This window comes from Aethina tumida, chromosome 4 (assembly GCF_024364675.1).
Source record: "Aethina tumida isolate Nest 87 chromosome 4, icAetTumi1.1, whole genome shotgun sequence".
In the NCBI taxonomy this organism is placed as follows: Eukaryota; Metazoa; Arthropoda; class Insecta; order Coleoptera; family Nitidulidae; genus Aethina; species Aethina tumida.
This window is the reverse complement of record NC_065438.1, coordinates 4177139-4192403: the sequence shown is the minus strand read 5'-3', so window position 1 is coordinate 4192403 and position 15265 is coordinate 4177139. Positions and strand designations below refer to the sequence as shown.

The 15265-nt window shown below is 23.2% G+C and overlaps 1 protein-coding gene across 1 annotated transcript in view; it reads right to left on the bottom strand.

The window, feature by feature from the left end:
• LOC109603502 (5-hydroxytryptamine receptor 2A) overlaps window positions 1-15265 on the bottom strand; it is a 78424-nt gene that overhangs the window by 32551 nt on the left and 30608 nt on the right. The gene's annotated exons all lie outside the window — the stretch shown is intronic.

Here is a 15265-nt window from a genome sequence, read left to right as displayed (position 1 = left end):
AACTTCTCAAACAGCAATTGCAGCTGTGCAATTTTTAAAACTCACAATGTAATAATAGTTTTTAAACAGCTTTACACAAATAATGTAAAATCAACAAAATACTTAGAACTATTCAAAGGTAATACATATATAAATATAAATCTGAATGGGATATAAATATTAAATATGTACATATATATAAGACCTATAATATTTGTATATAAAAATTAATGTATATAATCTATAAAATGTGCAACCCATAAAATCAATAAAATTCGATAATACAGAAGTCATAAAACCTTATTTAAGGTTCAATAGAACCAACAGAACCTGTAGATCTATTATATCAAATATATCAAATAAATACATCAAATACATCAAATACATCAAATAAATCAAATAAATCAAATAAATCAAATATATCAAATATAACAAATATATCAAATATATCAAATATATCAAATATATCAAATATATCAAATATATCAAATATATCAAATATATCAAATATATCAAATATATCAAATATATCAAATATATCAAATATATCAAATATATCAAATATATCAAATATATCAAATATATCAAATATATCAAATATATCAAATATATCAAATATATCAAATATATCAAAGATATCAAACATATCAAATATATCAAATATATCAAATATATCAAATATACCAAATATATCAAATATATCAAATATATCAAATATATCAAATATATCAAATATATCAAATATATCAAATATATCAAATATATCAAATATATCAAATATATCAAATATATCAAATATATCAAATATATCAAATATATCAAATATATCAAATATATCAAATATATCAAATATATCAAATATATCAAATATATCAAATATATCAAATATATCAAATATATCAAAGATATCAAACATATCAAATATATCAAATATATCAAATATATCAAATATATCAAATATACCAAATATATCAAATATATCAAATATATCAAATATATCAAATATATCAAATATATCAAATATATCAAATATATCAAATATATCAAATATATCAAATATATCAAATATATCAAATATATCAAGTATATCAAATATATCAAATATATCAAATATATCAAATATATCAAATATATCAAATATATCAAATATATCAAATATATCAAATATATCAAATATATCAAATATATCAAATATATCAAATATATCAAGTATATCAAATATATCAAATATATCAAATATATCAAATATATCAAGTATATCAAATATAACAAATATATCAAATATATCAAATATATCAAATATATCAAATATATCAAGTATATCAAATATATCAAATATATCAAATATATTAAATATATCAAATATACCAAATATACCAAATATATCAAATAAATATATCCATTATATCCAATATATCGAATATATCCAATATATCCGATATATCAAATATATCAATGTACCAAATACATTCAACATATTCAATAGATGTAATAAATTGTTCAGTTTAATTTTCTTTAAACATTAAACCTAAAATATCTCAAAAACGACTGTGTTAATCAAAATTAATCAAGAGCACTTGATTGGACCAAAATTTACAAAACTACGAAAAACAATTTTTAAATTTGAGGAGTGTATTTTCTTTCTAAAAAAATATTTAAATTTTCTTCCTTATTTTACGTGTTACTAAATTTTAAGCACATTTTAGAAATACCTTAATTGAATATTGTATTATTGAGTTTATAGACTGAAAAATTTTAATATATTTAATAGATTTAATATTCCAATTGATTGATCCAATATAATCAACAGATAAAACAACTTTTCCAAATAAATTTTATATATTATTATTTTATTTGTGTACTAAGATTCATTTTTAATTTTTAAAAAGTACAATGTTTATCTTATTAAACCTACAGAAAAATATAGTTATTTTCTGTAGGAGGAAATAAAATCACACTAAAATTAAGTTGACCGTCATAAATTACGTTTCCATTAAATATTTTGTTGACTCGTAACTGAAGCCGTTAACTGGGAATGAGATTTTAACATTAATTTTATTTGTTGTGGTTGATATCAAGTTATCCTTGGTTATGAGCCCTTTTATTCTGCATTGATTTAATATTGATGTATCAGACATGGAAAATTACTTATTAAGTCACACCACACAAATATTTAATGTTTACATGGAGTGAATTTAATATTAACTATTGAGATAATCTAATAAATATTTTAAAATTAACACAATGTATCCAATTAGTTTACAAATAATTCTTGTGGGACATTAACTTGTGCTACTGAAAGGATACCTTGAAAGGATTATTGTTGGCTCATTGCAAGTAAATCGTTCAGTTTCACACAGCTTATCTGGACTTCAGTAAATCCCCCACGTGCATTGGGATCGTGTAAAGTAAATTTATTAAATGCGGATATTCGAATACACACTCTTATCTATCATAAATTAGCTCTCAACTCAATTCTGGCTAAGATAATAGCCATAATGTATGTTAAACTCAATTCTTGCAAAGATAATATTCATAATGTATGGTAAACCGTCAATTCATTGTGGTATTTAGGCCCGAGTGCTTAATGAAAAGTCCACACGCGAACGCAGTGCAAAATTTCCAAACGTTGGACAGTTGTTGCTGCGGTTTGCGATACGAAATTCGACCTCACCATCGGAAAATGCAAATTACCCACGAAATATCGCACGTGCAGATGCTCTTACGAATGGTTACAGTGAGCATAATTAAAACTGCAATTACATACAGCAGTGGGGAAGCACTCCACGGCCACACTATTGCGTTACCTTTGATGCGGGGGTGTCCGCAAAAGGGCCCGGGTTACGTGTTGAAATTAATTAATAATGAAGGCCGGAAACGCGACACCACGACCGCGACTAATTGCAATATCTCTTGGCGCCCCTTAAGGTGACATTCACCTGACCATTACCCCAACGAATGGTTTGCAAACATATACTTGTTATACTGGTGGCCCGAAATGTGTTTGCATTAGTTAATATTTACGATTGATTTTATTAGAAGCTCTTTTTAACGTCGTATTTGGGCGATCAATTACCGATTACAAATTTATGCATTCGGTAATATGAAAGTCAAATTCGCAGCCAAATTAATCTCGATTATACGGAACATTGTTTATGCTAATATTATACAAATGACACTAATAAATACATACAGCGTTGAGCAGCTTTATTTTTAACTAATTGCTATTTTATGCTTTATTTTACAGATTTATTGATTTTTTAGCTTTATAAATGTCACAGAAATATCATAGACATGAACATATTTTATGTCTAATAAATCAGTAGTTTTTAAATTACATTTCAGATTTTATAGGTTTTACAGATCACAAATATTATAGGTCTTATATATGTTATATAATTTTAATGAATTTCTTATTTTATACATTGTAGATTTTAAACATTTTACGAGTTTTATGAATTCTGTATTATATAATATATAGAATGTATTCAATATATTCAATATATAGAATATATAGAATATATTCAATATATTCAATATATTCAATATATTCAATATATTCAATATATAGAATATATTCAATATATTCAATACATTCAATACATTCAATACATTCAATACATTCAATACATTCAATATATTCAATACATTCAATACATTCAATACATTCAATACATTCAATACATTAAATACATTCAATACATTCAATACATTCAATACATTCAATACATTCAATATATTAAATATATTCAATATATTCAGTATATTAAATATATTCAATATATTCAATATATTCAATATATTCAATATATTCAATATATTCAATATATTCAATATATTCAATATATTCAATATATTCAATATATTCAATATATTCAATATATTCAATATATTCAATATATTCAAGTTAATATTTACGATTGATTTTATTAGAAGCTCTTTTTAACGTCGTATTTGGGCGATCAATTACCGATTACAAATTTATGCATTCGGTAATATGAAAGTCAAATTCGCAGCCAAATTAATCTCGATTATACGGAACATTGTTTATGCTAATATTATACAAATGACACTAATAAATACATACAGCGTTGAGCAGCTTTATTTTTAACTAATTGCTATTTTATGCTTTATTTTACAGATTTATTGATTTTTTAGCTTTATAAATGTCACAGAAATATCATAGACATGAACATATTTTATGTCTAATAAATCAGTAGTTTTTAAATTACATTTCAGATTTTATAGGTTTTACAGATCACAAATATTATAGGTCTTATATATGTTATATAATTTTAATGAATTTCTTATTTTATACATTGTAGATTTTAAACATTTTACGAGTTTTATGAATTCTGTATTATATAATATATAGAATGTATTCAATATATTCAATATATAGAATATATAGAATATATTCAATATATTCAATATATTCAATATATTCAATATATTCAATATATAGAATATATTCAATATATTCAATACATTCAATACATTCAATACATTCAATACATTCAATACATTCAATATATTCAATACATTCAATACATTCAATACATTCAATACATTCAATACATTAAATACATTCAATACATTCAATACATTCAATACATTCAATACATTCAATATATTAAATATATTCAATATATTCAGTATATTAAATATATTCAATATATTCAATATATTCAATATATTCAATATATTCAATATATTCAATATATTCAATATATTCAATATATTCAATATATTCAATATATTCAATATATTCAATATATTCAATATATTCAATATATTCAATATATTCAATATATTCAATATATTCAATATATTCAATATATTCAATATATTCAATATATTCAATATATTCAATATATTCAATATATTCAATATATTCAATATATTCAATATATTCAATATATTCAATATATTCAATATATTCAATATATTCAACATATTCAATATATTCAATATATTCAATATATTCAATATATTCAATATATTCAATATATTCAATATATTCAATATATTCAATATATTCAATATATTCAATATATTCAATATATTCAATATATTCAATATATTCAATATATTCAATATATTCAATATATTCAATATATTCAATATATTCAATATATTCAATATATTCAATATATTCAATATATTCAATATATTCAATATATTCAATATATTCAATATATTCAATATATTCAATATATTCAATATATAGAATATATTCAATATATTCAATATATTCAATATATTCAATACATTCAATACATTCAATACATTCAATACATTCAATACATTCAATATAATCAATACATTCAATACATACAATACATTCAATACATTCAATACATTCAATGCATTCAATACATTCAATACATTCAATACATTCAATACATTCAATACATTCAATACATTCAATATATTCAATATGTTCAATATATTCAATATATTAAATATATAGAATATATAGAATATATTCAATATATTCAATACATTCAATACATTCAATACATTCAATACATTCAATACATTCAATACATTCAATACATTCAATACATTCAATACTTTCAATACATACAATACATTTAATACATTCAATACATTCAATACATTCAATACATTCAATACATTCAATACATTCAATACATTCAATACATTCAATACATACAATACATTCAATACATTCAATACATTCAATACATTCAATACATTCAATACATTCAATACATTCAATACATTCAATACATTCAATACATTCAATACATTCAATACATTCAATACATTCAATACATTCAATACATTCAATACATTCAATACATTCAATATATTCAATATATTCAATATATTCAATACATTCGATACATTCAATACATTCAATACATTCAATACATTCAATACATTCAATATATTCAATATATTCAATATATTTATATATTCTCACTAAATATATTAAATATAATATATTAAATATCTCAAATTTTTCCAATTTATCAAATTTGTTTTAAAAAAATAATTGAGTACATAAGATTTTAATTAAAATCTGTAATTGGATATTAAAATTATCATTATCTCCTTTAAAATGTAATAAAATATTTTAAACCAATAATAAAATGTCAAGTTCAGTAAATCAGTTGTTTAAGTTTAAATATTGAATCTGTTGAATCTATTAGATATATTTTATCTATTGCATCTACTGTATATATTAGATCTATTGGATCTATAGTACCCCATTGAATATATTCTTCGAATTTATCAAGTTAATCAAATATACAGACTTCTATAAAATGTATAACAAAATATAAAAAATCTATTAAATCTGTTTAAAAAACAATATAATTAAGTGTAAAAGATTTTAATTAAAATCTGTAATTGAATATTAAATTTATCATTAACATATATAAAATGTATAAAGCCGCTAATAAAATGTCAAATTCAGTAAATCTATTGTTTATACTGTATCTATTGAATCCGTTGAATGTATTAATTAAATCTATTGTATCTTTAATTATTATAAAAGTACTCAATAATTGCTGTATCTCAGTTTTAAATGAGTTAGTGGTTACATAAATTTTTAAATGAGATAAATATTTCACGTTGAAAAACACAAAAAGCCTTTCATGGTATACTGATCATCATTCTATTTAAACTTTGCTGCACGTTCCTCAACACGAGTAAACACTACACGCTAATACATTCATATAAAATTGGACAAAACCGTAACGTAACTTCCAAATCCCGTACGAAAACTAACAATAAAACGCACTCAGAGAATACTACGAGTCCGAAAAAAAAAAGCGACTAAAAGCTCGCGAACAATGCCGCCGAGCAAACAAGAGAAACTGGCCCGCCGAAGTTTGACTTGTAAAATAAAATAAATAATGTATGTTTTTCGGGGCCGTAGACAAAAAAAGTGAAAATTGGAGCGGGCACCCGTCGGCATCCAGACCGGTCTGCATTTCTGCGGGAGCGCATACATCACGTCGCGCATCGACAGCGCAGAAAAATGTTTTCTAATCGTAACAAATTAAAAGTCGGGCCCGACGACGTTTATCGATGGCGTTTGTCTTCTCACCTTCGCCGTCAGATCGATGATTTATGTGGACGTTTATCATGCGAACAAGACGGATCTGTTTTTCGGATGTCTATCCATCAAAATGGTTTTGGTTTTTTGGTTAGTTGATTTGATTAAATTACTTTTGTTTGTGACTTTGCTAATCTACTCTTTTTGTGTCTTGATTGTAAAAGGTTTTGTGCATTTCTTTAACACCTACAGACTTGATGGTAATCAATAATGAGAACCTTAATGCTGAAAGTTACATTTTGGACATTCTAGAAAAACATGTGCCATATGTCCCTTTTATAGGCCCAAATTTTATATTAATGCACGGACCTCTGTTGTCCAAAATTATCTTGCTGACGTTGGGATTAAATCTGTGGCCAGGCCAGTTCGGAGTCCAGACCTTAACCTAATAGAATATATCTGGGACATTCTTGGGGGACGTTTAAAGGACCATCCTAACCGTCCAAATAACTTAGAGGATGTGGAACGTCTTCTACTCTAAATTTTGAATGAGAATTTGGACCAAAATGAAATTTGAACCCAGATTTTTAGTATGAGCAGAAGATGTGAGTGAATATATTGAATATATTGAATATATTGAATATATTGAATATATTGAATATATTGAATATATTGAATATATTGAATATATTGAATATATTGAATATATTGAATATATTGAATATATTGAATATATTGAATATATTGAATATAATGAATATATTGAATATATTGAATATATTGAATATATTGAATATATTGAATATATTGAATATATTGAATATATTGAATATATTGAATATATTGAATATATTGAATATATTGAATATATTGAATATATTGAATATATTGAATATATTGAATATATTGAATATATTGAATATATTGAATATACTGAATATATTGAATATATTGAATATATTGAATATATTGAATATATTGAATATATTGAATATATTGAATATATTGAATATATTGAATATATTGAATATATTGAATATATTGAATATATTGAATATATTGAATATATTGAATATATTGAATATATTAAATATATTGGATATATTGAATATATTGAATATATTGAATATATTGAATATATTGAATATATTGAATATATTGAATATATTGAATATATTGAATATATTGAATATATTGAATATATTGAATATATTGAATATATTGAATATATTGAATATATTGAATATATTGAATATATTGAATATATTGAAAATATTGTATATATTGAATATATTGAATATATTGAATATATTGAATATATTGAATATATTGAATATATACAATATATTCAATATATCCAATATATTTAATATATTCAATATATTCAATATATTGAATATATTGAATATGAAGATATTTTGTAACAATTATAAATAAATATATAAAAAGTATATATGTTTATTTTTCCATTGTTCAGAAAATATAAATAATAATCAATTATTATTTTTGTGGTATGTTAATTTCTTGAAGCAGTACACATAATTCGTACTAAAAAGTGTTTGACTCGTCTGAATTCAGAAAGAGACATCATGCACGACAGAGACAGTAAAAGACTCCAGTTTTCGAAACTGTACATAAAAAATTAATGAAATATAACTAACAAATTTTATACATATATTTTTATAAATATAATATTGTATTGTAGTATTGTTTTGTGAATATTCGAAACCTTCTTGTTGACTGAACTGTTGGTCATTGTTTGATGTTTGCATTGTACGAATGCGAAAATAAAAACGTACATGTTTTTTATACATACAAAAACACACACACACACGGCCGTATTATTCAGCGTTCCGCATTTATGTACACCATAAATGTGAACGGCTGCAAAAAGTTTCGATCCGCATATGAAAAGTGCCGCGTGCCCGAGGACAGATGTTTTGCATAGTTTTTAAAAAAATTAATTTCTTACCATATTATTAATTTCGGAAATGCATGCGAAATATGTTTTGATTAAAACGTATGTCGTGGATGCGAATTTCATTAGCGCACTTTATTGAAGTGTCGCCCCACCCGGTTTGACCTCAAAGTTTCTGGGGCTTTAGGACTAAGTGGGGTTAAGTGAAAATGAAAATTTTCGCAAAAGTATTTCATTTTAATATAATATTAATGAATTATTTCCTTTTATTATAAATATGAGGATTCATAAGCAATTTCTCAATTAGTTCTATCAATAACAACAAATTAATTATTGATTAATCTATTGAATTTATTGAATCTATTGAATCTATTGAATCTATTGAATCTATTGAATCTATTGCATCTATTGAATCTATTGAATCTATTGAATCTATTGAATCTATTGAATCTATTGAATCTATTGAATCTATTGAATCTATTGAATCTATTGAATCTATTGAATCTATTGAATCTATTGAATCTATTGAATCTATTGAATCTATTGAATCTATTGAATCTATTGAATCTATTGAATCTATTGAATCTATTGAATCTATTGAATCTATTGAATCTATTGAATCTATTGAATCTATTGAATCTATTGAATCTATTGAATCTATTGAATCTATTGAATCTATTGAATCTATTGAATCTATTGAATCTATTGAATCTATTGAATCTATTGAATCTATTGATTCTGTTGAGTATAATAAATCTGTTGAATCTATTGAATCTTTTGAACCTATTGAATGTATTGAATCTATTGAATCTATTGAATCTATTGAATCTATTGAATCTATTGAATCTATTGAATCTATTGAATCTATTGAATCTATTGAATCTATTGAATCATCTATTGAATCATCTATTGAATCTATTGAATCTATTGAATCTATTGAATCTATTGAATCTATTGAATCTATTGAATCTATTGAATCTATTGAATCTATTGAATCATCTATTGAATCATCTATTGAATCTATTGAATCTATTGAATCTATTGCATCTATTGAATCTATTGAATCTATTGAATCTATTGAATCTATTGAATCTATTGAATCTATTGAATCTATTGAATCTATTGAATCTATTGAATCTATTGAATCTACTGAATCTATTGAATCTATTGAATCTATTGAATCTATTGAATCTATTGAATCTATTGAATCTATTGAATCTATTGAATCTATTGAATCTATTGAATCTATTGAATCTATTGAATCTATTGAATCTATTGAATCTATTGAATCTATTGAATCTATTGAATCTATTGAATCTATTGAATCTATTGAATCTATTGAATCTATTGAATCTATTGAATCTATTGAATCTATTGAATCTATTGAATCTATTGAATCTATTGAATCTATTGATTCTGTTGAATCTTTTGAACCTATTGAATGTATTGAATCTATTGAATCTATTGAATCTATTGAATCTATTGAAGCTATTGAATCTATTGAATCTATTGAATCTATTGAATCTATTGAATCTATTGAATCTATTGAATCTATTGAATCTATTGAATCTATTGAATCATCTATTGAATCTATTGAATCTATTGAATCTATTGAATCTATTGAATCTATTGAATCTATTGAATCTATTGAATCTATTGAATCTATTGAATCTATTGAATCTATTGAATCTATTGAATCTATTAAATCTATTGAATCTATTGAATCTATTGAATCAATGAATCTATTGAATCTATTGATTCTGTTGAGTATATTGAATCTGTTGAATCTATTGAATCTTTTGAACCTATTGAATCTATCTATTTAATAATGATTATTTTTCTTATTATATATGTCATCCTCATCATCCTTAATGACCTCAGTTGGAGAATCATCGTCTGAACTTTCAAGCTAACTATCCATTTCAGATATTTGTATATCCATCTTTTTTAGATAACCCTCTCTTCCAAATCAATTTCTTCGTCTCCCATGAGAGGATTTTCTATCATAAGATAAAAGTTTGCTGCACTTATTGAACAGTTCTTCGGCTTCTTCAACTATTTATTGCAACTGAATCGTTATTGTGAATATTTTAGAAACACTTTGTATACAGATTAATTAAATTACAATATTTCCATACAATATTTTTAATACTTTTTTGTCAGACGGAACGTGTTCCGAATATTCCGTAAATTGAGACGGGGCTCCATAATTTAAGATTAAAGCCCGCTTTCATAATATGATCAAAGGCCGGCGATTTTTATTTATAGCGTTTTTATTTTAAATGGATACAAGGCCCCGTCGTGTTTCCCGGTGTCCGGATATTAAGGCTTTATTATCGGGGTCCATCGGAAGAATGGTCGGCCGGACTGGATTTTTAAAGTGGCGGATTACCTGGTAGGTTTTGTCAAATGGCTCGAGGTGGTGTGCATATGTCGGGGCGGAATTGGGGTAAGGAAACCAGAAGGTCTGCCCGTTTTTCGGCTGTTAAACCAAAGTGATGGATGTGGGTGGAATAAGACAAAGGAGGAGCGTGGAACAGACAATATGTACCTGTCGACCAAATATGCCGCTATTGAGGGAACAATTGATACACAAAGATTTAATATTGTGTATTGTATCAGCCGGTAATTTCGTGCAAGGAAATTAAATTAATGGCATTGCGCATCCGCCATATTTCAAACAACAATTCCTGTGTTACGTTTTTTGTTTCTGTTTCATCAGCGTTCCTTAAAGCATCTCATTGTGCTGAACACGACCATTTTTTTGCATGGCCTCCGACAGTGATTTGAATAAAAAACTGACTACAAAGCAAAGCCATTTTACTTTGTACACACATCGTTCCCTATTTTTGTGTGTCGTTTTGGAAAAGAATGTTCAACTTTTATATATTAGTAGTAAACTAATAACTAAATATTCAACATGTTTTATAGAAAATTAAATATATAATTCATCTCTCATAATTTTTATTGTGAAACATTTAAATCAAAGAATATTTTTATTATTAATAAATATATATCATTTTACTTATTTATTTAATAACCAAATAAAATAACTTTTAAATTTGAAGGTTGTAATATTTTTGTCTTAATAAATTAATATATTTTATTTAAATTATCTATAATCATTATAATAATTGTATTTAAATATATAATTTTGTAATGTTGAATAAAGTTGATTAAATATATTTTAAAGTAAAATGTTTCAAATTTTTTCAAAATAAAAAAAATGTTCACTCAAGAGTACGTTGACCAAATTATATGAGTTTTGATGGTTCCTTTTTTAAACTGACATTTTTTATAATTATAATAAAATATTTAATTTAAATTTAAAAAATAATGAAAATAAAACATTTTTTATTATAACAATAATAATTAATACTTTTTATTAGATTAATTAAAATTTATAATCAAAGATTTTAATTTAATTTAAATTAAAAAAAAAAGTTCAACATTTAATTTAAGATAAAAAAAATTAAACGTTTTATTTAAATTAAAAAGATATATATTCAATTTAAAATTTAAAAATATAACAATATTTAACATTTAAAAAACAATGAAAATAAAATACACAATATAAATTAGAAACATTAAAATACTTAATTAATAAATAAAATAAATTAAATAAATAAATAAAATATTTACATTATAAAATTAATATATTTAATTTAAAAATAAAAGAATAATAACAATAAATTTAATTAAAAATAAATAATTTTAATTTAATTAAAAAAAAATAAACATTTAATTTAAGATAAAAAAATAAAACGTTTTATTTAAATTAAAAATATATATATTTAATTTAAAATTTAAATATAATTATAATAAAATATTTAATATAAAATTTATAAAAATATTAATAAAATATTTCATTTAAAATTAAAAAAATAATAAAACACTTAATTTAAATTAAAAAATATGTTTTGCTTTTAGATTAAAAAAAAAAAACAATAAAATTTTTAATTTAAAATTAAATAACAATATTTAACATAAAATTAAATAAAAATAGTAAAATATTTAATTTAAATGTAAAGAAATAATGAAAATAAAATACGTAATATAAACATTAAAATACTTTAAATTAAATAAATAAAGAAAATTTACTTTATGAAATAAATATATTTAATTAAAAATTAAAAATAAATAATAATAATACATTTAATTTAAATAAAAAATAAAATAATAAAGTTAAAAAAAGTAAAATATTTAAATTAAAATTAATAAAAATAAAATATTTAATTTAAAATTAAAAAATATTAAAATGGACCAAAGGTTACAGAAATATGACAAAAAACTATTTCTGAAATATAAACTTTGAAACACAAACATCTTATAAAAGTACTAATTTAATTAAATATAAAAGATTACATAACAGGTTTAAAAAAATCTAAATTTTTTTTATGTCATAAAATTTAACTGTGATTTAAAATGCAATTTTAAAAATCGTTAAAAACTGAAAATTGTTTGATACATTAATAAAATAACTTTGTAATTTTGACAAAAGTATTATTATATTTATTTAATTTTATTACAATTTAATAAATTTCCTTTTTACAAATTTTTATAATTTTATATTATACTTAAATAAATATTTGTATTATAAAAACTGAACAATATTTACATGAATAACAATTTAACAGCATTTAATTCATCATATCATAAATATGATAAGTATACAATTTATTTAACACCTTTACCTCAAAATTAAATCGCCGTAATTTATAAAATATAATTTCATTACTTTCTCTCACAGCAATTTGCTTAAAATTATTCATAGAACACTATTTGCATATACAGTAGTTGCAAACACGCAAAATTCGTTTCCAACCCTCAAAATAATTAATATCTCAAAGCCAAATACCGGGAAATTTTGTCTCCAAGTATGGAAAATTAATTTCGAATAAATGACGCGGGGGCCGAATAAATAAATGGGGGAAGTACATTCCTTGTTAGTAAACACAACTCATTTAATTAATCTTAATGTAAATAAATGGGGGTTAACGGCAACGGGCCGTAAACAAATTAATATTATATTTCTGTGTAATCCGGAAGGTTAAAACAATCGTAGGCGCTTTAAAATCGTACTGGAAATATATTTGAATTATTAATGGGGCATTATGAGGATTAAAATTACGCGGTGGCAGACGTTTTGTCCTCTTGAAATTATACTATTATACTCGTTCATTGAAAATATCCAGATTAGATGTGGCCGAATTAATCAACGTCAGGCAACAGACAGATAAATTGCCGGTAGGTACTGATAAAATTAAACGATATATTAGAAATTAGCCAGAACGAGTTTAGCAGAAAATGAAGTGTTCCCAGTCCAATTTGTTCGTTGCTATTCAAAAAGGGGATGGAATGGCGAAGCTAATTTCATTCAAATATATTCACGAGGCGAAAAATTTGCACCATAGTTTGTGCACCTGGCAAAATAAAATTAATGGTGAGAAGACAGGCCTTAAGGTTTGAAAGGGTCAGATAATGCTGCCTCTACAAGCAAACCGTATAAATCAAATGTCACAGATACTAGACGTCCGCCCCAAGACATTTGTTTCGTTATCAAGACTTTAGATAGTCTTTATCTAGTTCTAATTTTAGTGTTATTAATAGGAGACGCCAAATTCACCTTGAGGTGTTTACAAGATTACAATATCCAGCCCCTGGATGTATATTAATTAACAAATTTGTGCTGAGGCCATCCACGAAATGGGCATTCATCAAATTTACATTGTCTGCTCTTGCCACTTTTTCAAAGTGATCTATTACACTGATTAATTCTTGTTTACATAGTTTAGATCTATATACTTTATGGCGCCCAGCTTTGTGATTAAATTTAAATTATTTCAAACCAATTAACAAGTCCTGTGTGGTTTATATAAAATTTCTTTCAAATAGTAACTTAATATGCACTTTATAATTAATTGATGCTTTAACATAAAGGTAATATTCAAATAAAATCCAGTTGTAATCAACGTTTCAATATTTATGATGGTATAAAATATTATGGTCACATTAAATTTGATTTTCAATTAAATTTCAAACGTTATGTTTATAACATCAACTAAACTATGGTTTGAAATTTCATATATATGGAGAATTTATTTCATTAAGTGCAATGTTAATAACAATTTTACTTTTGTATTATTTTTAACTTTTTCATAAACCTATATTAGTTTTTTTAAGTTTTATGGCCTTTTATGAAGATAAATTCTTAAGCTTAAAATTATAATTAAAACACTCCAGGTTAATTATAAAGGAATAATTCCAACCAATCTCTATTATAGTAAGAGAACTAAACATTATGAAAAGTATTCAACTTTTCAACTACACAAATG